The 20,236-nt window shown below is 40.7% G+C and overlaps 1 protein-coding gene across 3 annotated transcripts in view; it reads left to right on the top strand.

The window, feature by feature from the left end:
- The window catches only part of PC (pyruvate carboxylase), a 989,411-nt gene that overhangs the window by 109,900 nt on the left and 859,275 nt on the right, over positions 1–20,236 (top strand). The gene's annotated exons all lie outside the window — the stretch shown is intronic.

Genomic DNA, 20,236 nt, shown 5'->3' with positions numbered 1-20,236 from the left:
TGTGTATGTGTGTGTGTGTGTGTGTGTATATATGTATATATGTATATATATATATATATATTTATTATTATTATTACTTTCATTGTTTTAATGGTGTTTCATTGTTTTAATGGTGTAAATTATCTTTTTCTGGCCATACACACATTGATTTTTGGATGAGAATATTCATACGAAAATTCTTTTGCACATTCGATGAATGGGCAAATGTCTTTCAAAAATTTCAATTGCTTTTAACATTTTAGTTTTAAAATGAATGTAATTTCTGAACGAAAACCACATACACTGTCCATAACTTTGTTCGATCAAGCAAAGTTTTCTATTCTGCTTCTTCCAATTTTCCCATCACTGTGTTTGAAAAGGAATATACATTTGACTCCAGTAATGATTAGAAAGTCGAATGAACGTTCTTAAAGAAGAACTTTTTTCTAAGGAAAATTTTGTTAGTGTATGGCCAGCATAAATGACAGCAGGCACAGGTAGCTTGTATCCAGCTACCTGTCTATGACAAGGGAGTCTGTCATGCATAATATTATATTACAATCCTGTCTGGAAAATCTGCAAAACAGCATTTTAGGTCTTTTAAATTATTTTTCTCTTTGACCGCTTGCCGACCAGCTGCTGTTATTATACTGCAACAGGTTGGCACGGCTGCACAAATCGGCATAGATGTACGTCAGCCACTTTAAGAGCAATAGGAGGTGCACGCCGCGAAGCCGATGCGCATAGCTGGTGGCTGCGATGTCTGCTGGCCACCTCCGATCGCTTCACAGAGAGCCAGAACGGGGATCTGTCAATGTAAACAAAAAGATCCCTGTTTTGATGGGAGGAGAGAGAGATCTGCTGTTAGTCTTCAGGAACAGCGATCTCTCTCTACTCCCAGTCATTCCATTCCCCCCACAGTTAGAAACACCTCCCTAGGGAACACTTAACCCCTTGATCGCCCCTAGTGTTAACCCCTTCCCTGCCAGTGTAATTTATACAGTAATCAGTGGCTATTTTTAGCACCGATCGCTGTATAAATGTCACTGGTCCCAAAAAAAGTGTCAAGTGTACGATCTGTCCGCCACAATGTCACCGTAAATCGTTGCTCACCGCCATTACTAGTAAAAAAAAAAAAATTAACAATAAAAATGCCATAAATATATCCCCTAGACGCTATAACTTTTGCACAAACCAATCAATATACGCTTTTTTTTAACCAGAAATATGTAGAAGAATACATATTGGTCTAAACTGATGAAGACGTTTTTTTTTTTTATTTCTTTTTGGGATATTTATTATAGCAAAAACTAAAAAATTGTTTTGTTTTTTTTCCCCAAAAATGTTCCTTTTTTTTTTTCTTTTTTTGTTTTATAGCGCAAAAAACACAGAGGTGATCAAATTCCACCAAAAGAAAGCTCTTTTTGTGGGGGAAAAAAAAGGACCTGAATTTTGTTTGTGTGCAACGTCGCATGACTGTGCAATCGTCAGTTAAAGTGACGCAGTGCCGTATCGCAAAAAATGGCCTGGTCATTAAGGGGGTAAATCCTTCCTGGGCTGAAGTGATTGAATAAAAATTTTAGTTTCTGAGTCATATGTATCAGATTCAACCTCTAATAGTATATAGATCGCTTCTGTCTGTTCTCATACTGGTTCCCTAACCATATAGCTGGTTATTTATATTTACCACTGCATAGATATTTAAGAATAAATTGTCTTTCTTTTAACTTTGCATATTAACTTAATTATACACCACACTTTTTTGCGTTTTCTTTATCTGATTAATTGAAACAATCAGCCAACTACTCGCTTATGAAACTATTCGTTAGTTGCAGCGCTAGATATCTTATCTTTAAAGCGGAGTTCCGCCAAAAAATTTGTGTAGCTGCTGACTTTTAATAATCGGACACTCACCTGTCCCACGGTCTAGTGATGCAGGCATAACAAGCCCTCTCCCCCTCCTCTCCACGGCACTGGCATTCTTACTGTGGGTGCCCAGCTTCACAGCTGAGAATACACTGCTGCATGTGCACTGTGAATACCCGGGCAATCCTCTGGGACCTGGATGTGTCCCAGAAAGTTGCCAGGAGGGAGGGGGAGAGGTGAATTCCTTCCGGCACCTCAGAGCCCCGGGAGGAAGTGGGAGCTGGATGCTTCTAAAAAGAGGTCCCCCCCCCCCCAAAAAAAGACATGCCAAATGTGGCATGTCAGGGCGTCACCGTCACTTAAAGCGGAAGCTCCATTTTTGGGTGGAACTCCGCTTTAATCTTATAACTGAATATGGCCAAGTTACTTTGCAACTTATATGCACCTAATAATAATAAATTAAAATTCTTGCACCATCTAGTCCAGAAGATAAGATTCTTTGAAAAAGGTCATTTAATCTTAGTTGGGGGTTTGATTTATTTATAATTCAGTCCACTGAGAAAAATTGAAGGAAAGTGCAATGGAACCACACAAAACAGAGAATGCATTGGAGAGTAAGGTAGCAATTCTAACAAAGTTTCATGGAGAATTTAACATAGGAGGAAGTAGACTGCACATTTCATTCAAAATCTAAGACTTTAGATTATTTTTGGCTAGTAGAATCACCACTTCGATCCAAAATAAAATATATTTGGCTTATGCCCAAATAGTTTTGTCGCTTGGGTCAAGACTGCGATTTTCATTTTTTTTTAAAGGAAATCGCAAGGCAGTTTTTCATTACAAAGATGCATTGTTAGCGCACATATTATTGCTTTTAAGATCACTACTTTGAAAACTGTACAGTTTAGGAGATGTTCACTTTGCATTGCAGCTGCTGATGTAGGCGACGCATGTGCTCTGATGGTCCAGCGGATGCTGGCAGAAATTCAGAGCTCCTTGCCGGAATGGGGACTCCTGTGTGGCATGCATTGGAGTGACATCATTGCGTCTCCGGCCACTCACAGTGCCGGAGCCGCAAACTCGGAAGAAACGCTGAGGGAACATGTTGGCTCCCTTAGTGGTGACCGGAAGGCAGTGCAGGTGCTCCATTCTAAGGTATTTCAAGTATTGTGCGGTGCATACTAGCTCAATATGCCTTTGCCTTACAGTTTTTCTTGTTTGTTTTTTTTTTCCAGGGCATACAACCGCTTTATAGAAGCCTATGATAAGCTCACTATGGATCAGTCAAAAAGGAGGCATGTGGAATATTTTAACACTAGAGAAAGATTTGAGGAATAATTAATTACACAAGATAGCTAGGGCCATCAAAAACTAGCAAGATGGATTAGGCATGGTAATAAACCAGGAAAATGTCTTTCTATTCTGGGGAAAAAAGCAATAAGTATTGTCATGTTGTAATATCACAGGAAGGCACAGAAAACACAGAAAGTGTTGTATACAAACCTTTACAAATCTGCTCCCTTTAATGACTTGTATAGTATGGTATAGAAAAGAACCAAACCCCCCTTTTAACCACTTCGGCTCTCACACCTGTTTACCCCCTATGGACCAGACCATATTTCACATTTCTGCTATGTGTCTGTTGATGAGTCTAACTTTTTAATTACTTATGATAAAGAATGGGGGGGGGGGGGGGGGGGCACAAACTGGACTTTCTCATGACCCTAAAATCTTCTGAGAATTTTTTAAAATTTATTTGCATTTTAAGGGGAAAAGGAGTAAAAATCGGAAAAAAAATTCAAGTTTGATCAGTAATATTTTGAACACAAGTACCATTAATGTGAGGAAAACATACATTTTATTCTGCTGCTTGTTCTATTTACTCAACATCAAAATAAAACTTGATACAAACCATATATTTTTAACAGTAAATCCTTAACCGTTTCCCGACCGGCTCACGCAGATATACTGCAGCAGAATGTCTCTCCTGGGCTAAATCCCATATATATAGATATATATATATACGGCTTTGCCCAGGAGAGCCACCAGAGGGCACGCCAGCGCCGCCGGAGGCATGCGTGTGCCCGCTGCACAGTGGGGGACCCGATGCGTGTGGCTGGCGGGCACGATCGCGTGCACGAGAGCCAGCACGGGGATTTGTGTGTGTGTGTCAGTGGAGAGGAGATAGATTGTGTGTTCCTACAAAGTAGGAACAGCGATCTGTCATCTCTCCTAATTAGTCTCATCCCCACACAGTTAGAACACAGTGAGGGAACACACAGTTAACTCCTTGATCGCCTGCTAGTATCCTTCCCAGCCTGAGACATTTATACAATAATCGGTGGCATATTTATAGCACTGATCTCTCTATAAATGTCAGTGGTTCCAAAAATATGCAGATCACCGCCATTACTAGTAAAAATAAATAATAAAAAAGCCATATATCTTTCCCATAGTTTGCAGACGCTATAACTTTTGCGCAAACCAATCAATATACGCTTATTGTGATTTTTTTTTTTTTTTTTTTTTTTACCAAAAATATGTAGAAGAATACACATTGGCCTAAACTGATGAAGACTTGTGTTTTTTTTTTTTTTTTTTCCCAAAATTGTCACTCTTTTTTTTTTTTTTTTGTTTATAGCGCAAAAAATAAAAACCTCAGAGGTGATCAAATGCCACCAAAAGACAGCTCTATTTGTGGGGAAAAAAAGGCTGCAAATTTTGTTTGGGTACAGCATTGCATGACCGCGCAATTGTCAGTCAAGTGACGCAGTGCCAAATTATAAAAAGTGCTCTCGTCAGGAAGGGAGTAAAATCTTCTTGGGCTGAAGTGGTTAAAGATGTATGTTTATATGTGCCTTATAAAAAAAAAAAATGTATATATGTGCTTTATAAAAAAAAAAAATCCAGCAAATAATTTAAAATGGAGACATGGAACAGGAGATGAAAGTGTTAAATAGTGATTATACAGGTTGCAATGAAAGGGTTAAGTAGTAAAAAAAAAAAGAGCATGTCCTGGTTAATTCCCTGTGCACACAATAAAAACTTTCCCCTGTTGGCTACAGCTCTCTTGCTTACAAATCTGTCTGACAGGGAATTCAGGAGATAAGATAGCTACTATGTTACTTGTTGTTTTGGCTTAAAATGTTACATTGAAATCTCACTGAGATTGTCTGTCAGATCATTCAGTGAGAAAGGATTCTGACTAGCTCCCAGTCATAAGATCTCACAGGCTGTGTGCACAATAGCTCTGTATACAGGGAAGGGGGTTTTACGGACATTTGTGAGATGCCCAAGGTAGGCAACTGGTTAAAATAATCACATTTTGTTGTTTTGCAGCCTGAAATTAAGACAGACACAGTTTTTGTTTTATCCAGATTTAATTAATTAGTACAACTGATGTTGGTGTTATATCTTTCACTTGGATGTTATGTCAGAAAAAAATAAATAATGCAAAAACAATCACAGAGTTGGAAAAAGAATCACCCACCCGCTTAAAAGTGACTTTCTCAATGGCACACAAAGTTATTTGATTTTTAACTGTGATCAGCTTTGGTCCTTTTGATTAGCTCAGCATAAAAAGAGCTTTCTTGGAGCATTTCAGTCCCTGGTACTAGTGCAACCGAAGCAAACAATCAACTATGGGTGAAGAGAGACAGTGTCACTGGGATCTCCGGTATAAAGTTGTGGACAGGCACAAGTCTGGAGATGAATACAAAAACAATTTCAAAGGCTTCATCAATTCCTAGAAGCACAGTGAAGTTTATTATTAAAAAGTGGAAGGTATTTGGTACGACACAGTCCCTCCCTGGATCAGGACGTCACTCCAAACTGGATGAGAGAGCCAAGAGGAAACTGATCAGAGAGGCAACTAAGAGGCCTACAGCAACTCTGAAGCAGTTAACTAAATAAGTGTAGCGCTAATATGAGAAGTGAAATTACCACATAATATGTACAATGAAGACCATTACATCATCAGATTGGCGAACAATAACACAAAACAAAAAAAGGACATCAAAAGTGAACTAATTATAGTCCTCTGTGAGTATGTGACCTCATACAAAGTGAAGGAATTATAGTCCTCTATAAGTATGTGACTTCATACTTAGAACATATCAATGTGCACGTGACATCTGGAATAAGAAGAACACCACCACCTACAATAGGGAGGCTTACCGGAATGTTTGAACCCAAAGAAACGTACGTTCAATTGGGTCAAACAAGCTTGAGTGGTAAACAGCTGGTAGGATTCTGTAGAAGTTGAGAGCAGATCCTGGGATGATCTGTGAACCGGTATGTTCCTCAGGGGTGATGTCCTGAATGCATAGTAGTTACACTGGATAGGAAGGAACAAAAGAAGGCCACATAGTGTAATTCCGTATAAAAATGTATACCAAATTTATTAAAAAGAAAGAAATACACTCACATGGGAATGGATAAAACAGCGCTGTGTAAGTAAAATGGTGGCAGTGGGGTCCTAGGGTCCAACATGACAATGACCCAAAGCACACAGCAAAAATGACCATACAGTGGTTGAAGGAGAAAAGGGTGAGTGTCCTTGCATAGCCTAGTCAGAGCCCAGACTTAAACCCCATTGAAAATCTGTGGAATGACTTGAAGACTGCAGTCCACAAACATTCACCATCAAATTTAGCTGAACTTGAGCAGTTCTGCAAAGAGTGGGCTAATATTGCAAAGTTTAAATGTGCACAGTTAGTAGAGAAATATCCCAACAGACTTAAGGCTGGAATTAAAGCAAAAGGTGGTTTAACAAAATACTCACACAAGGAGGTGATCCTATTTCCAACTCGGTGATTCTGTTTTTGAATTATTTTTTTTTAATTTTTCTGACATGTTGGTGGTATATATTTCACTTGGATGTTATAAGTTGCACTGAGTGAATACAGCTGAATGAAGCAAAAACTGTGTCGGTCTTCATTGCGCTAAACTGTTGACGCTGTATTGATCCTGTATAATAATAATAATAATTTCAGGCTGTAAAGCAACAAAATGTATCTATTTTAGCCACTTGCCAACTGGGCCATAGCCCAGTGACGGCTATAGCGCGGCAGGCTAATTATGGGGGAGGGTGTACAATGAGGTCCACTCATGAACGAGCATCTCACGCACATCCATCATTGGCCTTGATCGCCGGGTTCTCGGGACCCATCACGTCAAGGATCGGGGTAAAGGGCCAATCCCAGTGGCCCTTTACCATGTGATCGCTCTGTCCAATGACTGAGCGATCGCTATCAACAAACAGGCATCATGTCCGGTTCTCTCCTCTCCACACACCGATCGTGCGAGGAGAGGAGAGAGAAGCTGCAGCACGAGGCTGCTTGTGTTTTTTTTTTAATTATTATTACAAGTGCCCTCTCTGTGCCCCAGCAGTGCCACATCAGTGCATATCTATGCCCCATCAGTGCCACATCTGTGCCCAGCAGTTCTCTACAGTGCCATAACTGTGCTACATCAGTGCCCATCAGTAAGTGCTAATCAGTGCCACCCTATCAATGGATCCTCATCAGTGCCGTAAAAATGTGTAAAAAATTAGTTTTCATTTTCTTTCCACATGTTCCAAAAACTTGTGGAAAAAAAATTACATGTTCAAAAAGCCTTATTGTGCCTCATAAATTATACGTTGGGGTGTTTGCTTTCCAAAATGGGGTCATTTTTTGGGCGTTTCCATTGTCCTGGTGCTCTGGGGAATTCAAAAGTGTGATAGGTTGTCAGGAAATTAGATGCGTCATTTTATGCTTTTAGAACGCCTGACGTGCTCCCTGCATGTTTGGCCTCATTATGTGGCTAGGCTGTGAAAATGTCCCACACATGTGGTATCACCAGACTCGGGAGGAGTAGCAGAATGTGTTTTTGGGGTGCAGTTGAAAGTATGAATATGCCATATGAGAGAAAGAGCCTGTTTAATATGACAATTTTTTGTGAAAAAAATTAAAAAATCCTCAATTTGCAAGGAATTGTGGGAAAAAATTACAATGTGAAAAATCTCACCATGCCTCTTACTGAATACCTTGAAATGTCTGCTTTCCCGTTTTGGGGTGTTTTTGAACTTGCTTGTCGGTGTCTCAAGAAATGAGGCCGTCAGTATATAACAGGTGTGACCAATTTTCAGTGATTGGTACCATAGCTTGTAGGCCAGGGATATGCAATTAGCGGACCTCCAGCTGTTGCTATGACTCATGGGACTTATAGTTCTGCAAGACTCTGACAGCCACAAGCATGACACTCAGAGGCAGAGGCATGATGGGACTTGTAGTTTTGCAACAGCTGGAGGTCCACTAATTGCTTATCCCTGTTGTAGACTCTCTAACTTTCACAAAGACCAAATAATATATACTTATTTGGCCTATTTTTTTTTACCAAAGATTTGTAGCAGTTCAAGAAAAATTACCAATTTGCTACATTTTATAACAAAGATAAATGCATTTTTTACCAAATTTTCAGTCTTTTTTTTATTTATAGCGCAACCCCCCCCCCTCCCCCCAAAAAAAACCATAGTGGTGATTAAATACCACCAAAAGAAAGCTCTATTTTTGTGAAAAAAGACTAACATTTCATATGGGTAGTGTTGCATGACCGTGCAATTGTCATTCAAAGTGTGACTGCACTGAAACCTGAAAATTGGCCTAGTTAGGAAGGGGGTTTAAGTGTCCCAGTGGGCAAGTGGTTAAAGGTGGTGGATTCTTTCCTATACCCACTGTATATTTTAGTCAGAAAACTTAAATGATCCCGTGACACAAAGGAAGTGAGAGATTATTTTTATTATTATTATTATTATTGCTAATCTCTCAAGTTTTAGGATTTATACAAAAGGAAAAAGAAAATTTAGACTTCTCGATCCATGGACCAGATGGACAAACTCTTCTGAATAGTGGCTAATGAAATTATGTCCAGTTTAAGTGAAATGTTAAACTCCTTCTTTGTGTCAGGAAAGCATTTTCCAAAAGGGTGAATTATGGACTATACAGTGCCAATAGTGAAACCAGGGAAAGATCCAAAAATGTGACTTCTAATCTACCCATATCATTTGATTAATGTTGATCCAGAAATTATGATTACCGTTATGGTAAGGCACATAGGAAATATAACCAAAGACCTGAGCAATAAAAACCAAACAGGATTTTGCCAGGGTGTGCTTTGTTAAGGCAGCTCTTTGCTGTGGTTGTCATGCAAATGATTGGGGAATGTTCTAACCCCAGAAAGAAAAGTGTTGGTCTTCAATGGTATTAAATCATATTATGCCTCTTGATAAGAGGCAGTGCCCCCCCCCCTTTTTTTAATGGTAAAAATTAAGATTGTCTTTAAACAAACAGATCAGGCGTTTTTTGGGGGGAGGGAAAAGGAGTAGCATCATAAGTTTAATTCTCAGCTCTAAAAGGATTGGATATGGGACTCCCAAAAATGTTATAACACTGTGGCACTGTTAAGAATCACATTAACCACTTAAGAACCGAGCCTCTTTCTGAAATTCGTTAAAAACATTTTTTTTTTTGCTAGAAAATTACTTAGAACCCCCAAACCATTATATTTTTTTCGAACACCCTAGAGAATAAAATGGCGTTGCATGTCGTTGCAATACTTTTTGTCACACCGTATTTGCGCAGTGGTCTTACAATCATACTTTTTTTTTTTAAAAATACACTTTTTTGAATTAAAAAATAAGAGAACAGTAAAGATAGCCCAATTTTTTTTTATATTGTGAAAGATAATGCTACGCAACATGTCACGCTTCAAAATTGCACCCACTCGTGGAATGGCGACAAACTTTTTACCCTTAAAAATCTCCATAGGCGATGTTAAAAAAATTCTACAGGTTGCATGTTTTGAGTTAGAAGTCATAACAACGATATTCCTCTTCAAAGTACCGACGTAAAACTGCGGTGGGTGGTCCATAAGTGGTTAACCTGGCTTTTGACAAAACAATAAATGTATTGATAGGTATTTGTAACATTTTATTTTTTAACTGAGGTAATTTTTTTCATTCATCTTCACTGAATGCAAAGAAAATCGAATTCTATAGGATTTTTAGGAGATCACTTTTTTTAGAGATACTCTAAAACAGGGGTAGGCAACCTTTGAGAGGTGGGGATCTACCTGAACAAAATGAGAGAACAATGATCTCAATGATCTCACCCAGGTTCAGCACCCTTTTCTTTTCTTCTCCTCTTTTTTTTTTTTTTTTTAGGCAAGTGTGACAAAAATGCTGGAAATTTTAAGCATGCTTTCAGAAATAGAAGTGTTAGTACTTTATTTGTTATCGATTAACAAAATGGAAACTAAATGAACAGAAGAGAAATCCAAATTAAATTAATATTGGGTATGTCCACCCTTTGCTTTCAAAACCACATAAATTCTTCCAGGTGCACTACACAGTTTTTGAAGGAACTGGGCAGGTATGTTGTTTCAAATGTCTTAGAGAACTAACCACAGATCCTCTCTGAATGTAGGCTGCCTCAAATCGTTTTGTCGTCTCATGTAATCACTCCATGATGTTGAGGGCTCTGGGGGTGCCAAACCATCACTTCCAGGACTCCTTATTTTTCTTTACGCTGAAGATAGTTCCTAATGACATTGGCTGTGCATTTGGGGTCATTGTACTGCTGCAGAATACATTTGGGGCCAATCGCACACCTCCCTGATCGTATGGCATGATTAATAAGTACCGTATTTATCGGCGTATAACACGCACTTTTTTCCCCTTAAAATCAGGGGAAAGTCGTGGGTGCATGTTATACGCCGATCCCCGCTATCGCTATGTGAATTTCGGCGATCGCCGCCGACATTCACATAGCGAGTAGTTTGAAATATGGCGCCGCGAAGTTCGGAAGGTCTCGGCGGTGCTGTACGAGCGCCGCCGAAATCACAGAGCCAAGATACACATAGTCGAGTGTATTCGGCTCTTTCCGGCGCCGCTCACAGTCACGCCCAGTCCCGCCATTGGACCTGTGTTATGTCCATCATAGGGCGGGACTGGCGGGACTGTGAGCGGCGCCGGAAAGAGCCGAGAACCCTCGGCTATGTGTATCTCGGCGGCGTTCGTTCACTTCCGCCGGCCCCGAGTACCCCCGAACTCCGCGGCGCCATATTTAAAAGTACTAGCATGTGTATGGCGGCGGCGGGGACAAGGCTGCAGGGACACTGTGGACAAGGCTGCTCTGGGGACAAGGCTGCTCTGGGGACAAGGCTGCTCTGGGGACAAGGCTGCTCTGGGGACAAGGCTGCTCTGTGGACAAGGCTGCTCTGTGGACAAGGCTGCACTGGGGACAAGGCTGCACTGGGGCAAAGCTGCACTGACAAGGCTGCAATGACACTAACAAGGCTGCAGATGAACACTGATGAGGCTGCATTGATGGGCATTTTAATGTAAGTTTCTTTTCCTTAAACTTCCCTCCTAAAAGTTTTTTTCCTTAAAATTCTCTCCTAAACTTGGGGTGCGTGTTATACGCCGGCGCGTGTTATACGCCGGCGCGTGTTATACGCCGATAAATACGGTATATGCCTGTATTTCTCAGCATTGAGGACACCATTGATTCTGACCAAATCTTCAACTCCATTTGCAGCAATGCAGCCCCAAACTTGCAAGGGACCTCCACAATGCTTCCCTGATGCCTGCAGACACTCATTATTGTACCACTCTCCAGCCCTTTAGTGAACAAACTGTCTCCTGCTCCAGCCAAATATTTGTATGCCTGCTGCCATCTTTCTACATCCCAGCTTGTTTCCATGTCAGAGGTATGGCTTTTTGGGCACAATTCTCCCATGATGACCACTTCTGGCCAGATTTCCCCGGACAGTAGATGGGTATACCTAGGTCCCTCTGATTTCTCCCAATTATGTGCTAATGGCACTGCTGAACATTTTCCAATGTCAAAGGGAAGAAAGCATTATGTGTCTTTCATCTGCTGCATTGTTTCCTTGGCTGACCACTCTGTCTTTGGTCCTCAACTTTGCCCATTACTTTGTACTTCTTTAAAAGAGCTCGAACAGCACATCTTGAAACCCCAGTCTGCTTTGAAATCATTGCCTGGGAGAGACCCTGCTGATTCAGTATAATTACCTTGTGTCTTATTGCTGTGCTCTGTCTTGCCATGGCATATGTGCTGTGAAATGAAACGGTCTTTCACAACCTCACCTTAGTAGCACAGTTTGGCAGTTCCTCACCTAGTTTTAATCTGCCTACACAGTTGTTTCTATTTCAGGTAATGACTGTATTTCAATCCACATACGAATTTCATGATCGTTAACATCTCCTTATAATTGTTAATCATACACTTGACTCTATTCCTACAAAATCCCTGACTTTGTGTAAATGTAAGAATTGATGCTGGTTTGAAACCAAAGGGTAGTCACACCAAATATTGATTTGATTTAGATTTTTCTTCTGTTCGCTCACTTTGTATTTTGTAAATTAATAAAAATAAACAATTAAAATATATATTTTTCAAAGTATTTCTTACTTTTAAAGCATTTCTTCACACCTGCCTAAAACTTTTGCACAGTACTGTAAATTCCTAACTGACTCGGCATCAGCAGGCAGAAGAATAGGAGGTACTCGTTTATTCTGCCCCTCGCTTTGGAGAACCTTTTCTTGACCTACTCAAGGACTTTATTGTCTTTTCTTTATAAGGTGATCCTTTCCTTTTACCAGGACATTGTTCTTCCATCCCTCTATCCTGCTCCAATATATCCCAAAAAGATTTCCCTACATTGTTTGGATGTAGTGCAAGCTGTTCAAATTTATCTCAATCACGACTGCTTTCAGGATACTCTGTTTGTCATTCCTGAAGGTTCCCGTAGGGAACAGCCAACCTCTCAATCCATTACTAGTTGACTTAGACAGTTCATCATTCTAGTCTGTCTGCTTTTGGGAAAGGTGCATCCTTTACCTGTTTAATTGAATTTCACTGATCAGTAAGTTCCTCCTGGGCTTTTCAGCATCGGGTATCTGTTGCCCAGACTGCAAGGCTGCTGCTTGGTCTTCTGTTTGCATGCTCTCAAAGTTTTACCAGGTGATGCAGCTGATGCAGGCTTCAGATATAAGATCTTTCAGGCAGCTGAACTGCAAGTATCTTATGATCAATTCTACTACTGCTTTTGCACAAAACTGAAGCATGGTAGGAGCAGGAGGAGTTATCCTGGCTGACTAATGCCTTTGTTTACCAGGTCTAATCTCCTGTGGGCAGCAATATAACCCATACATCTCAAAATTAATTGTGTCTTATGACCCTTAATAACTTTCAAAAAGGGATTAAAATCCCTTTTAGAGTTTACTATCACTTTGACTTACAATAAAATGCAAGATAAAGTGATTGTAAATTCTTTTTTAATTTTTTTGCAAAAGAACAAACAGGTTTATACTTGCAATGAAATTGACCAGAGTGGCTCCAAACTTGCCCTTCCTAGAAAGGAGAAAGCACACAACAGTGGACTGAGGTAAGTATAAGTAGGGTGAGGGGGGTGCTGCTACCTAGACATTTTTTACCTTAATACAAGCAATGCATTAAGTCAGGGCTTGACAAATTTGCTTTGAATCTAGGAGCCAGTTTTTTTTGTTTTTTTTTTAGCTTAAAAAAAATATTTGATTTATTTGGGGGTTGGGCTGCTGTCTCATTCATTTGCAGTGTAGCTGGGTGGGATGCCTTTCCCACTGGGTGGTTTTGGGAATGTGTGTCTCTTTGGAGTTCTCGGGGTGTGGGGATTTGACACTTGAAGTTGTTGAGCTGGAGTTCTTGGTGTATGTGGTTGTGTATGGAAGGCTGTATGGGCTGGACTCTGCCCACATCCCTGCTTGTTTCCAGTGCCACGTGGGGGACTGGTGGGGAGGGGTGGCCACAGTGTGCGCAGATTGGCTGGTTTCCTGGGGTAACCTTTCCCCATTGCGACAGCAGGTCTGCTATGGGAGAGTGTGAAGAGTGTACAGGGGTGCCGGGCTGTGGGGAGGAAGGGTAGAGCTTTGCCTCTGCTGCAGGTAAGCAGCAGATCTTGAGAGTTTTTTGTTTTTTTTTCTGGATGTTGGAACTGGGTCAGCTGCCTGGCGCCTGGAGCTGCATGTCTAGTTGGTAAAACAAAAAGTAAATAAATTACAGAAATTATTTTTTAAAAAAAAAAAGCACCACAAATGCACACAAACACGCATGCAGAAATGCACAGTCAAAGCAGAGATTGCGGTGTGAACAAGCCCTGACAATATTTTATTTTATTTATTACACTACCAAGCAATGTGTAAGCATACAAGACACTGTGCTGTATCATATCCAATGCTAATGTGCCCTGAGATAACCCTACATGGAGAGTTTACAGTAGCTATGCTAGGTGTCAAGCCTCAGGACTAGAAAGAGTCTAGCAATAAGCAGAGACCTCTGCAGCCTATCAAACCGAGCTACATTACAAGCACAAGAAAGTATCCGCTATCTGGGAGGACATACTGAGACTTGTAGTCCCCCAGTACAGCTACACAGAGACTTCTATGTGGCGTTTTCCTTTATTCATCCCCATCTGATACCTGAAAGTTTCCCCATGCGCACCCCCTCTCAGGCGCCACACTGTCTCCAGAGCAGCTACACAGCGGCTTAGGACGATTAGCCGAGCACTAACTTGAAAACATAGCAGAGAACCATGAAAACTTCCCTGATCAACTAGCTGTGCAAAACGAAAACCTTGAGAAGGGAGGGGGAGAGAGAGATAGAGAGCTTCTAGCAGAAGTTGTGTGTATGTTAAGTAAAGGTTACAGAGCTCATTTCAACATTGCAAACAAGATGGAGTCTCTTGTGCTTAAATGAACAATACAGTGAAAGTCCATGCCAAGGTAAAAAATGTTTATGCTTTAGGACCTCTCCTCTTCTCCATATAAAAGAGAATAATGATCACCTGCTCCTGGGGAATTTCCAAATAACACTCTGAATATGATTAATGCTTTTGACAATCACTAATGTCCCCTTACTGCCTAGAAAATTCCTGAAGCCCATTCTTACCTGGTCTTTGCAAGTGAAGCTTAAAATTGCTTGCATAGATCTTGTGTGAATCTCTGCAAGCAATTTATTTGATTTGGGCTTCACTTGGGAAAAAAAAACAGGTAAGAATCTGCCTAAGCATGTATATGGTTTTCAGCAACTTTCTGTTTTGTTACTTAACCTGTTTACTTGAACCTGCAGACCTTGTAAAAAATTTAAACAAAGATTTTCTGTTAATGCCTACCCATGGGCTCTTCCAGGTCACTGGGTCAACATTGCATAGCAACAATTCCATAAACAGAATTGACCTGTTTGAATGATTTAAATGGTAAATACCTCAGCGACGTAAACTTGTCAGTGATAAGAATAGCCAGGTAAAAGGTCAAAAATACATTTATGTTACCAATACACTTAACATGTCTTTTTGCAGCCATACAGTAATGGACATTAAAATACAGCTTTGCTATTAGACATCTATATTGCCTGCAGCTAATACAAATGTATATTAGTCAATATAATTACACTATAATAAAAATTTGTCCCTTGGGTTTTTTTCATTTAAAAATGAAGCATGCCTGTTTCCCAAAATTGAGAATCCTCTGTTGAAAATGGTCTGTAAACCAAAACTTTAAAATTGGACTCATTCAGATTACATACAGCAGTAGATTTTAGGAATGTAATTTTTCACAGTGGGTGAGTTTATTTAAGGTGCTAATTTTAAGATACCCACTTTATTTTAATGTAAAGGCATGTAATAATTACATTTCCTCCATGTATGCTTTTCTCCACTATTTTCTTATATATCTTATTTAACCAAAATAGCTTGGGGCTACCTAATCAACTTAAATTTTGTTTCTTGCCATTGGGAATCAGCTGCACTACACTTTCTTTAAATAGGATCTTTTATGGTTTGACGCAGACAAAACAAACATTTTTGTATGCAAGCTACAAATGTACTAGCCTTTATGCTTGTTCACAAATGTTCCTGCACAGCCTCGTAATTTAGTCATAGACATTACTTTCTGTTTTTAAATTCAGTCTGCCACTTTTATATTCTCCAGTTATGTTTTATACCTCTCTAGCTTTCTTAACATATTGCGAGTTTGTTTCTCTTGTTTGCCAGCAAATGTTTTATACGTGAAATAAATGTACAGATCTGATGTTAAAAAATAGAATAATATTTTTTGTTTTATGAGATGAAAAATGCATTAGTTTTTCTTTTCATATAGTGGAAGTTGATGGCTTTTTCTACACCATAGTTACAAATACTGCTACCTTTTAAAGACTATTTAATGCAGAATAGTTTTCAGAGTCTACTCTTAAATTTTATAAAACTAGCATGTTACCCTTAAAGTGGGCTGTTAATAAAGACTCATCTGTGCATCATCACAGAGAGGCTCCAGAACTCTGTAGTTTTCCTATAAACAGAAGCTGCAGTCTTGGATATTTCCAAACCAGGTGTCCCCTACCCCCAAGCGTGGCCTGCTGATGACTGGGCCGCACAACAGGAGATGAGCGGTGACTACGGTCCCCACGGGCTATTACAGACCGCGGTCACCGCTTACCTCCTGCTGTGCGGCCATGTGTGTGTCCTCTACCGGCTTCTCTGCCTGCCCAGTTGACAATGTCATCCTATCAGCAGGGCAGGGAACAGGAGGAGCTGCAGATCAGAATGGAGAGCTCCTCCCGCCCGCTGCTCTGCTAATAGGATGACATCGTCGGCTGGGCTGGTGGGTGGAGGAGCTGGGAGAGGACACACGGACTGTTAACAGCCTCTGGCCTGCAGGTAGGAGTCCTGAGCAGGGGAGGAAGAGATTGATGTTAGAGAGGCAAGGAGGGGAGGGGACAAACTGCAGGGGCACTGTAATGTAAAGGGGGCACACTGATATAAATGGGACTGTAATGTAAAGGGGGGCTGTGATGTGACGGGGAACTGAGGACACTGTGGGACTGCTGTAAAGGGTGAATGTGGACACTGATATAAAGGGGAACTGTGCTGTAAAAGGGGCTGAGGAGAGACTTCATGAATATCCCATCCCTCGACCCGTCTACCACAATCATTTGAATGGGCTGCCTTGCCCGCTGCACGAAACGCAAAAGTGTGAGTGAACCTAGGGTAATCTTTACAACTCTGCCCTCCTGCTCTCTTGTCATCTTATGTAGTCTGCCTTTGGTGTGAGATGTTTTCTGTTAGGCTGGCCATACATTATACAATTTTCTTGTTCAATTTTCCATTAGATTTACCAAAAACCATATAATACAAGGTCAAACCCAAACTTTTAAATTGCATGCCCTTGTACTACATAGTTAAAGGTAAATCTAATGCAAATTGAACAAGAAAATTGTATAATGTATGGCCAGCTTTAGCCGTATGTCTCTCCTATGCACTTCTAATTGCTTATTCGGCAATACCCTCACCCAATTCAGTATAAATTTAGACCTTCTCTAGGGGATGCACAGGCAGGGATAGCACTGGCAACTATTATCTTGGATAAAATATTGCACTTCGGCCCTGCACTTCAGTGAATGCACAAAGCGAAAATCCACAGCAGACAACTGCAAAACACTAAACAGGCTACGGGTGACCTGTTTCCCTATCAAACTTTTTCATCCATTTTCACCCAGTCTGCTTCTTAATCTCACCACTCTGTAACATGCATTCTCTACTTCTTCTGACATTTGTATCTTCTCTCCTTAAACTCTCTCTCCTTTACCCCTCTTCTCCTCCCCACAGTTTATATATGTTTATCACCCTTATTCCTGTCTTTGCCTTATTACCCCACTTATCAACTCCTGCTAATTCTGAACCCACATATCAATAAAACCTCCAGGACACTGGGATGTCCCCCCCCCCCCCATATAAGTCACACAACCATATCGCCTCTCTCACCCCTCTGCTTCTCCTAACTTCTGTAGATTTTTTCCCAAATCTTGGACCGCCATCGTTTTACCTTTTGGCCAAAATAGCTGGCCCCCCCTATCCTCTGACAGCACCCGCAATCTACACAATCTAGTTTCTATTCCTCTTCTTCCTAGAACCAGCCTCCCCTTCTCCTGTACCCTCTGGCTAGCAAACTCACCTCAACTGCTTTTGATACAATTGACCTCCCCCTCCTCCTTAAAAAAAAAAACTCAATTTTTCTGGTCTTTGTGGCTTTGCTCTCCATTGTTTCAAATCTTACCTATCTAATCGCATCTTCAGTGTCACTTACAACTCTATTTTCTCCTCTCCTACTCCTCTTACCGTTGGGGTCCCCCAAGGTTCTGTCCTTGGACCTCTCCTATTCTCGATCTTCACCTCCTCCCTAGATCAGCTGATAGCCTTCCACTACCATTTCTATGTGGATGACACCCAAATCTATCTTTATACCCTTCAGCTCGTCCCATCAGTTTCCTCACAAATCACAGATTTACTAATAGGCATATCTGACTGGTAATAGGCATATCTGGCTGGATATCTCCAAAACCAAGCTCATAATATCTCCTCCCCACGTGCACCTTCCCCTAACTTTTTGTTTTTTTGTCAAATCAGTGCCACAACTATCAGTCCGTCCACATATGCCAGGGTGCTAGGGGTAACCTTTAATTATTGACACCACTAAACTTCTAGTTCACTCCCTAGTTATCTCTTGCCTCGACTACTGCAACTCCTTCCTCATTGGATAGCCTTTACATAGGCTATCCCGCTTTAAGTCCATCATGAATGCTACTGCAAGACTCATCCACCTTACCAACTGTTCAGTGTCCTCCACCCCGCTCTGCTAATCCCTCCACTGGCTTCCACTCACCCAACACCCATTCAAAGTACTAACAACAACTTACAGAGCCATTCATAACTCTGCTCCCAACTACATCGGTAGCCTGGTCTCAAAATATCAACAAAGTCACTCTTATAACTTCCCTGTCACCTGCTCCCATGCTCACCTCTAGGATTTCCCCCGAGCTTCTCCCATCCTTTGGAAATCCTTACTCCAATCTGTCTCCAAATCTATCCATCTTTAGAAGATTCCTGAAAACCCTTCTCTTTTAACAAGCTTATCCTGCTTCATTATATATCAGACCCCAGAGCACCCAATAAGGAGATAGTATGCGACCGGTCTAAACTACGTGGCGTGTTCACCAGTGCCAGGAGTCTGGCGGACAAAAAGAAGAAGAACTGGAACTGTTGTACGAGGAGGATTTAGATTTTGTAGGAATTACAGAGACTTGGTTTGACAGCTCTCATGATGAAAAAAGGGTTGGAGGGTTATGCCTGTATTAAAAAATGATGTACAAGTGAATGTGAGAGATGACATCACTAAGGGAGCAAGGAAGGAGGTGGAATCCTTATGGGTAGAGCTACTAAGGGGAAAGTAATACTGGGAGCATGCTATAGGTCCCCTAACCAAATTGATGAGGCAGAGGCTGACCTCCTATCACAATTTGGAATAGTGGCAACAATAGGAAGTGTAATTTATTATTAATAAATTATTATTATTAATAAATTTAAAAGAGCTAATAAAAGTCCTGGGTGGCTTAACTCCAACGTAAAAATGCATATAAAAGCAAAGGAGAGGGCATTCAAAAAAATATGAGGGATCATCATCAGCATTCCAACTGCACAAATAATGCAACAAGAAATGTAAGGGTACGATTAGGGTGGCTAAGATAGAACATGAAAGGCACAAAGTGGAGGCGAGTAAAAAAAATCCCAAGAAATTCTTTAAGTACATAAATAGTAGGAAAGGGAGGTCGGCTCATATTGGTTGCATAAAAAATGATGAAGGGAATCTCTCTGTATTTGCGAACAATACTAAGCTAAGCAGGGCAATAACTTCTCCGCAGGATGTGGAAACCTTGCAAGTAGATCTGAACAAATTATCGGGGGGGCGGGGGGCGCGCAACTACATGGCAAATGAGGTTCAATGTAGAAAAATGTAAAATGATGCATTTAGGTGGCAAAAATATGAATGCAAGCAAAGCAAACAGAATATTGGCATGCATTAAAAACGGGATTAACTTCAGAGATAAAACAATAATTCTCCCACTCTACAAGACTCTGGTCCAGCCACACCTGGAGTATGCTGTCCAGTTGTGGGCACCACAAGGGAAGGTTACTAGCACTGAACTTGTTCTCTCTGGAGAGGAGACACTTGAGAGGGGATATGATTTCAAAGTACAATAACGTAATGTGTGGTCTCACACAATAAGGATAAGACTTTTCCGCCAAAGGAAATTTATTAAGACGCGCCCATTCACTAAAACTAGAAGAAAAACGGTTTAACCTTAAACTGCGTAGAGGGTTCTTTACTGTAAGAGCGCTTAGGATGTGTAATTCTTTTCCACAGGCAGTGGTTTCAGCGTGGAGCATCGATAATTTTAAAAAAAACTATTGGATAAGCAGCCGAACGACCACAATATATAGGGATATACAATGTAATACT

Source organism: Aquarana catesbeiana, linkage group LG11 (assembly GCF_042186555.1).
Source record: "Aquarana catesbeiana isolate 2022-GZ linkage group LG11, ASM4218655v1, whole genome shotgun sequence".
NCBI classification, from domain to species: domain Eukaryota; kingdom Metazoa; phylum Chordata; class Amphibia; order Anura; family Ranidae; genus Aquarana; species Aquarana catesbeiana.
The sequence above is the reverse complement of the archived record's forward strand: the minus strand, read 5'-3'. Positions and strand labels throughout refer to the sequence as shown.